The sequence below is a fragment of the Vidua macroura genome, chromosome 15, assembly GCF_024509145.1.
Source record: "Vidua macroura isolate BioBank_ID:100142 chromosome 15, ASM2450914v1, whole genome shotgun sequence".
Lineage (NCBI taxonomy): Eukaryota > Metazoa > Chordata > Aves > Passeriformes > Viduidae > Vidua > Vidua macroura.
In genome coordinates, this window is record NC_071585.1 from 18,715,563 (window position 1) to 18,723,861 (window position 8,299).

Consider the following 8,299-nt stretch of genomic DNA (forward strand, 5'->3'; position numbering starts at 1 on the left):
AGCGACTACAGCAGGTACACCAGAGACACGCAAAGGGATTTTAATTGCCTGCGACTCCGGGGCTGTCAAGCTGCGGGATGAGGAGGGAGAAGCCTTTATGGTTACCTCACAGTGAGAGATGAGTGGGGTGTTTGAGCTCGAAATGCTTTTACGTGATAAGGGGCTTAAAATAGTAATCAACTTTTCTCATTCAAATAGAAATGTGTTTTTCTCTCCCGTGGCTTCGTGCATGTGCTGAGCCGGTAACTAGGTCATGGAGGCAGGAGGAGCTGGGGGAGGAGAATAACTTTTGTATCCCGGGGATAATTCACGCAGCCGGTTCCGGCGCTGCGGGGCACAGCAGGGCCCGCGGGCGGGCAGGGTCCTCCGTGGCACCAGGGACGGGGCCCCCACGCCAGAACTCCCCCTGTGCTGCACCCCACACGTGAGCTCTGCAGCTCTGCCCTGCGGGGCTGCAGCCGCTGGCACGGTGGGTCAGGGCTGTGCCCGACACGAGGAATCCTGCCGGGGCGTCGCTGCCTGCCCGCAGCCCTGGCACAGGCGGGCACGGAGCCCAGGGCTGCGGGCAGCTGAGGAACGCCCCGAGCCCAAAGCTCGGCGTGAGGCACGCTGCTTTCCTGGCGCTGGCCTCTCTCTGTTCCAGGGGCTCTGGATCAGGAGGGAACCCGCACGGGCACGCCCTGGAGGCCGCGGAGGTGCCAGCATCAGGGCCACTGCTGTCCAGGACAGCACCGCGGGGCCAGCCCCAGCCTCCAGGGCTCTCTCGGCTCGTGAAGCTGCCAGGGACAAGGAACAGACCCTGAAGAACATGTTGCTTTCTAAAAAGCAGATTTAAAGTACACTAGCCAGGAACAATGCATGTATTTTAGCTCATAGGGATGGGATAATGGCGATACACTTGGAAATGCTTTAGGAAAGCCGTGTTTGCGTTCCTACACCCGTAGGTGTGCACGCAGCTCAGGAGCAGCCAGCCAGCCTGTGCTTACAGCTGCTCGCCTGGCCCCTGCAGAACCTCCCACCCCTGGGCTGGGCTCCACTCCCCACGCCTGAAACCAAGAAGCCGAGTCCTCCAAGCCAGGATAGACGTTCCACCTCTGGGAAGCAACAAAATGAAGATGTCATTTATGAAGGGAGAAGCTGCCAGGTTTATTAGATACGTGGTGATCAAATTAGAGACTTGCTCATGTGGAGAACAGTTTAACATATGCTTGGAATTTTTTTCATCTACTCAAACCCAAGGCCATCCCTGCGCTACCTACCTGTGGCAGTGAATCCCCACATTTCCAATTCATTTCTATCTTCCAAAGGAACCTTTTTGGCAAATAACACATTGAACCACTGCCAACGATTCCCCCCAGTGTGTGGTGAGGAACTGGGCTGCGGTTCTGGAACTTGTACAGATGAGTCCTTCACATCCAGTTAGTGTCTCCTCACTGCTCCCCGTGTGCCATATTGCAGCTAATTACTGATTGCATTCCCTGGAATTTATTCACTAAAACAACAGCAAAAATGCATAATTCCGTGTGGCAGATCCTCAGCAATTCACAGCAGCCTCCCATGGCAGCAGCCACATTCCTGCTACAGCACCGGAGAATTTAGATATGCAAATGGACAGATTGTTAGTTTACAACTGAAACAAAACAAGAGATGCTTCTCTTAACAATTCCTGCAGAGCTGCTGGGGTGGCTCCTGTGTGTGCCTGGGTAAGAGAAGCACCAAGGGCTCTTAACTGTTTTCAGCCTGAAAAGCACTGTGAGCTCTTCCTGTTTCTCAGGCATTTGCATCTTTTCTCCAGCATTTAAATTCCAGTTCTTCTACCCTGAAACCAGCATGTTGCAGCTGTCACAAATTTATAGGCACACATAATCATAGAACCCACTTGTATGTACAGCCAAGCAGCTGAATGTGTGTGCCTGTATAATGACAATTATATTGTAATTAACAATATCTTAACATATTGTATAATGTATGTCTAATTAATACAGCTATATTAATGTATAGCTATATTAATGTATATCCTGTTTATTTATCGGTATGATATTTCAAACAATTTACAGTAAAACTGAAAATAAAATATTTTGTTCTTCATGGATGAAGCATGATGAAATTCAGATGTACCAAATATTGAATGCAGGTATCTTATTAAGTACAAACCATTTGCTCTGGGATGTGCTGGAGAAGGAGGCAGATGAGGGAGTCATTAGGGACTCATTCAGGCTACAGTTCAAAGGACCAGAGAACTTGGGGCTGCATGAGCTCCCCAAGACACAAGAGTCACAGAACCATGGAATGCTTTGGGCTGGAAGATCAATTCATCCCACCCCTGCCATGGCAGGGACACCTCCCTCTGCCCCAGGCTGCTCCAGCCCCAGTGTCCAGCCTGGCCTTGGGCACTGCCAGGGATCCAGGGGCAGCCCCAGCTGCTCTGGGCACCTGTGCCAGGGCCTGCCCAGCCTCCCAGGGAACAATTCCTGCCCAGTATCCCATCCAGCCCTGCCCTCTGGCGTGGGGAGCCATTCCCTGTGTCCTGGCACTCCAGACCCTTGTAAAGAGTCTCTGTCTTTCCTGTACCCACAGTCAGATCACTCCAAAGCCTTCTCTTCTCCGGGCTGGACAATCCCCATTCTCTCACTTCCCCTTTCCCCTGGGAGAGCTGCTCCCTCCCTCTGGAGGCCGTGGTGGCCCTGGCTGTGTCCCCAAGAACAGAGCAGTGTCACAGAGCACAGCTGGAAGCGAGCCGAGAGCAGCCTGGGCACAAAGCCCTGCCAGGGGCAGCTCCCAGCTGGCATCACCAGAAGCACCAGCTGCACTCCAGGGCAGGGGTGTTCAATACCAACCCGAGGCAGTCACTGCATGGAGACGGGAACCTGCTTCCCCAAAGGCCAAAGCTTGAGGCACATCAACCAGAAACATCAGTCGTGAATAAAACAAGGGGAAAACCCCAGGTTTAGCTTGAGGGAACTGCAGGTTATTATGGAAGGAGCCATGGCACGTCTCACAGATGTGAGAGTAACACCCACAGGTCAGTGCCAGCTCTACGGCAGATCCCAGGCTCGCTCCTGCAGCATTCCTTGGTCTGAGCCTGGCTCAGCTCTCTGCCCATCGCCCTGGGGCCGGGCCTGAGCACGGCTGGATGACAGGGACAGCCTGCCCTCGCTGCCCTCTGCCCCAGGCTCAGCAGGTCCCCGCTGCACACTGACCCGAGTGCCAGCTCCAGGCAGGGCAGGACACGGAGCCCCACAAACGCAGAGCTGGCCTGCAGGGACAGGAGGCACCGCTCCTGCCGCAGAGAGGACAGCAACACACTCCATCCTCGCGGGGAGCTCCTCTGGGGCGCTTCTCACAGAGGAAATCGGGATATTTGTTTTCCCGATGCCTGGCTTTCCTCACTTGAACAAAGCCCAGGTCCCAGGCAGCTGTGCTGGCAGTGCTGAGGCGCTCCTGCAGGAGCAGCCGTCCCAGCGCACGCACAAACCAGCCCTGGAGCAGATGGACACATGAAATAATTACAGCTGACAGCTGACAACAAGACTAAGAAGGTGTCGGTCCCACAGCAGGACCCTGTCCTTTGAAAAACACACTTAAAACTTCAGCTTAAAAATCCACAAGCATACTCAAACCCCACACTGTTTGAACTGTTTGTTTTCCTTCCCTTTCCTGTGACTCTGTCTTCCTGGTTTCTAATGAGCGACTGTCCAAATTTGAGTTATAAATGCTAAATACACAACCTTAAGGCTGCACTAGAATCAGATTTTTTCAGGTGCCTTTCTTACTACACAGTCCAAATATAAATATAAAACATGTATTTTTTCCAACTTTACTGCATGTTCCTGCTTTCTCCTGACTCTGCTCACATTAATTCAGCAGTGGGTTCCCAGAGAGGAGCTCTACCCTCGAGCACTGGTGGTGCCTTTCCATCTACTCCAACAACATACATCAACATTTTATAAAAGCCATAAAATATGCTGCAGTCTAGTTTTATCTTCCCTCTTTGAACATGCAAATAATTTGACTCCATCTTGCCCAACCACTCAATAACCAGTGATAGGATGAGCAGGGTAATTTACTGCCTGGTGCTGGCAGAGGAGGGGAAGAAGGGGCGGGTGGAGATGCCTTTCTGTCTGAGGCACTTTGTGTGAGCAGTGCTGCTGCTGGAGAAGTCTCACTTCCACTCAGTCTTTCATCCCTGTGCACTTTTCATCTTTCCCACGTCTGAAAGAAATCCTTCTGAGCACAAGCTCCTGCTTGTCACACGCTGCTGCTCCCTGCCTGCTGCCATCCCCTCGCTCGGTCTCACTCCCGACTCAGAGCCACTGGCAGCTCGTGCCTTGCTCAGGGACCCCCACCACCAACCCTGACAGAGAACAGCCTGTGCCAGAGGGACCCCCACCACCAACCCCGACAGAGAACAGCCTGCACCAGAGGGACCCCCACCACCACCAACCCCGACAGAGAACAGCCTGTGCCAGAGGGACCCCCACCACCAACAACCCCGACAGAGAACAGCCTGCACCAGAGGGCAGCTCGGGCACAGCCTTGGAGCAGGAGCCCCGGTCTGCCCCAAGCCTGCTCCGAGGCCCAGCAGGGTCCCCCAGAGCCCGGCAGGGTCCCCTGGGGTACCACAGCCACCAAGGCCAGAGGGCCCCTGTCCAGGGCTGTGGACGTTCCTCATTCAGCCTCGCTGCCCACGAGTGCCACACACGGGGAATAACAGCTGCCCTGGCACTGGGCAAGGGCTGGAGCCTGGACTGGGATGGCTGCAGCCAGCTGTGCCAGGACCATGGCAGGCAGAGCCTCCATCCAGCGGGGCCGGGGGGCTGCGGGCACAGGGCTGGGGAGCTGGCAGCAGGGCACTGGAGCTGGCCGTGTGCCCACCGCTGGCACAGCAGCCCCTGCACCAGGGTCTGTGCAAGGGGGGTCTTGGGGACCCCGAGAGACCCCACCCGCCTCCCCTGGGCTGTGCTCCACAGCGTGTGGCCAGAGCCCCGAATGTCCCCAGTGGGTGACCAGAGCCCCAACCAGCCCCAGTGTGTGACCAGAGCCCCGAATGTCCCCAGTGTGTGACCAGGGCCCCAACTGTCCCCAGTGTGTGACCAGAGCCCCATCCCAGCTGATCCTGCACACAGCATCCCCAGCTCCACAACTTTCTGCTGCCAATCAGGCAAGCAAACCGCAGTGAGCATATGGCAAGGAGGAGGTGGGCTGGCAGGCCAGAGCACGAGCAGCAGTCCAGGCTGGTGTTTTCCAGAATTACTGCCACTGACTCTAATTAAGCTCTCCCCAGACCCACCAGCTTGGCGAGATGAAAGCAGGGCGATCACGCCGAGGAGCCCGTGCTGCTCTCCCTGTAAGCACTCCCAGTTCTGGGGCTGAATTCACACACCAACACATCATAACTGTGCTCTGCAAAGCCACCATGACCAACTTTCCAGCCAATTTACACGTACTCCATGGATGCCTTGAGTCACTCTGTAAACAGAATATTGTTTTGCCTTTGTCAGACAAATGAAACCTTTGTTAGAAAAAACAGAAATCCCTCTCCTCCTGCAAAGAAATTGTTCCATTGAGAAACAGTGGCCCAGGTCCTCACAGCCCCATGGGCACAGCCCAAAGGCTCCTCTGTGCCACCCACAGCCTCCCACAAACACACACCAACCAGCCTTGAACTCCAAATCAGCAGAGCTGGGACAGCTTTTCTGCTGGTGTTTGGTGTTCTCATTCCCAAACACCAAAGTTTTGGAATTGCATCAGAACTTTGGCTTCCTTCTTTCTCTAATGAGGGTTGCAGCTCTGTCAGCTGAGAGAGCAGAAACTCTCTTCTCTCCCCTGCTAAAGGCATCTTTTTCCAACTTCCATGCACTGTACATATATGCATGTCCTAATCTGTCTGATAAGCAGTATTAGAAGAATCTGCTCTGGTGGTGCTGTGTCTCCTCATGGCTGTGAAGAGGAGCACCAGTTGAGGCTGAAGGAAGGCCACAGCCACTCTGAACAGGCAGAAACCACCTAACAGGGTGGGATGGGAAGGAAACGTTCAGGCACGTTTCCAGACAACAATGATGCTGCGACGGAACTTCAACTGCTGGTGAAATTGTACTGTTATTATGTGTTATGATTCAATTACCCACAAAAAACTTCTGCTCAGGACATCTGAGGAACAACAAAATACACATTCTGGGAAACACAAACCCGTGCCAATCAAATGTTCACCTTGAATGTGAGTATTCCTAGTGCCACTTTTGTTTTATCTTTCTGACTGTAGGATGCCCAGCTGGGATCGGAGCTGGCACCCCTGGCCAGGCTCTGCAAAGCTTTTCCCTGCCCTCTGCCGCTGCCTGTGCATGCAAAGGGAGAGAAAGGGGCACGGCTCAAAGAGCAGCAGCACAGAGGCACAGCCCAGCCAGCAGCAGGTGGGATGCAGGAGCTGTGCCAGGGCAGCACCCCCTGTACCCCACAGCTCAGCACCCACCGGGCCAAGGCGCATCTGGAGCCTCCTTTTGTACCCACACCTGGAAAGCTGCTGGCAGCAGCTGCAGCTGCCTGGCAGCGTTAGAGGAGGGCTGTGGGACAGCAAATTCCCCTCATTCACACACCAACCCCACCTCCTTCCACCCGTCAGCTCAGCCTCACCAGATGAGCTCTGTTGTGACATTTCATAAGTAGCAGAATTCTGCTTCTTCCTCTTCTGCCTTAAAATCAAAGCAAATCAAAAACTGAGGCAGAAAAAGGCAGGGATAGGTGGGATATTGGGAAGAAATTCTTGGCTGTGAAGGTGGTGAGGCCCTGGCACAGGGTGCCCAGAGAAGCTGTGGCTGCCCCTGGATCCCAGCCCAAGGCACTGGACGGGGCTTGGAGCAACCTGGGATAATGGAGGAATAGTGGAAGGTGTCCCTGCCATGGCAGGGGTGGCACTAGATGGGCTTTAGGGTCTCTTCCAGCTCCAGCCATTCTGGGATTCAATGAGAATTCAGTTACTGCCTTAAAAAAATACTGAGACATGAAATCATTTTGAAGACCCCAAGAAAGAAGCTGTCTATAAACAGCTCACGCTGAGCAGAAATGCAGCACACCGAGCTGCCAGAAAGCTCAGCTTGCAAACTAATGACTCTGTGGAGATACCTGTCTGGGAGGCTTTTGGAGGCACACGAGTGTTCTTCCAGAGCACAACAACTAAGCTGGGAGAAAAAGCAGAGTCCTGCCATCCAGCCCTCACTGGGTTTCATTTTTTGCTCCACTTCACAAGCAATAACTGTGGGATGATAAGGATTTGCAAAACAAACAGAAAGCTGCACAGCGCTTGTGTTTGGAAGCTCTGAGCATGAAAATCCATTTCAGGCCCTATCTACCCCCTTGCCGAGATAAGCCCCTCCTGAGTGTGCTGCTTAAATCTCCTACGGAAACAAACAACCCCAAAGCCTGTTATTTTCTTGGCACAACTGCTCTCAGAGCAGGGGCCTGAGCACCCCATCCAGCCACGTTTTACATTTGCCCAAGTTCTTCTCCTCAAAGTTTAAAGCAAGAAAATGGAAATTGCCTCCACAAAGCACAAAACCAAGCTGGATTCACCGACCAGCCGCTCCCAGCAGGACACCATGGAGGGATTCCACTTCCATCTCCTTCCCTTGTGCCCCTCGGAATGTAGATCCCTTCCAACGTGCAGGGTGAAATGAGGGTCCAGGGCAACTGGACCCCACTCAGTGATAGCCTGAGCTCTTTATCAAACACCACAACAAAATGCTGTATTCCAGCCCATTTAACATAAGAGCACAGTCAGATTTCGTGTTAAAACAAGAGCAAAGGGAATTGGACAGATACAATGGAGGAGAATTCCACTGGGACCCTAAATGCTCTGCAAGTTTAAAGAGCTGAAACCAGCTGGAGGTGGACACGTGTCTGGGGGGTGTGGGGGGGTCTGCCTGGCTTCTCTCTGTGTCACAGCCACTGCTGGGGAGGGCCTGGGAGAGGACTCTGCTCATCCCAGAGGGAGCCAGCAGGATGGCACACGGGTCACCTCCCCGTCCCTACACATGCCTTGTTCAGGAGGAGAAGAGAATAAAGCTGTTTGCCTTAGAAACTTCAGAGCAGAGTTTTATATTCAGAACAATAAAGTCCCAAAGGGGGAAGAAGCAATTTTAAAATTTTAAAATTACACCATTCACTCAGTCTTTACTATTTTTTAACAAACACATTGCTCTGTCTCTGCCCTACCAATCCTCAGTTCTCCCTCTGTATTTCTAATAGTTCTAAGCTAATTAATTTCCCACAATAACAACCTCCCAGGGACATACAGCTGGATAAT